We start from the raw sequence: 611 nt of genomic DNA, 5'->3' as shown, positions 1-611 counted from the left end.
TGGAACACATCTCAAGCAATAAACTCATAGGTAACCGGAGTATATGTCGGTCCTCTCCATTCGAATACTTTGCTCCATTTCGGGTGTCTTAGCAACCGATTTACCATGTCTTCAAACCAAAATTCCCTTAGCACGCTCGGATTAAAGTATTTCCCTCCAATTACATTCTCTGACTTATACACATCCACAAGCGCCAATTGTTCATGAGTTAAGCCTCGGAAGACCCTTGTTCCTCTTGCGTTAGGTTCAACTTGTGGTGGTGGAGGTAGAGTGGTTCTTCTCTTGCCATTGTTCTCCTTGTGCTTGTTTCCTCATAATTCCATTTCTAGGCTTGCTCTTTGGTTATTCACATTTCCTAAAAAAAGCGGTAAAGTGCATGAAAACTATGGAAATGTAAGTCTGAACTCCACGCATAGGGAACCTATTGTTTTAGTGGAACACATCTCAAGCAATAAACTCATAGGTAACCGGAGTATATGTCGGTCCTCTCCATTCGAATACTTTGCTCCATTCAGGGTGTCTTAGCAACCGATTTACCATGTCTTCAAACCAAAGTTCCCTTAGCACGCTCGGATTGAAGTATTTCCCTCCAATTAAATTCTCTGACTTAT

The sequence above is a fragment of the Ipomoea triloba genome, chromosome 16, assembly GCF_003576645.1.
Source record: "Ipomoea triloba cultivar NCNSP0323 chromosome 16, ASM357664v1".
Classification (NCBI taxonomy): Eukaryota; Viridiplantae; Streptophyta; class Magnoliopsida; order Solanales; family Convolvulaceae; genus Ipomoea; species Ipomoea triloba.
This window is presented reverse-complemented; position numbering follows the sequence as displayed.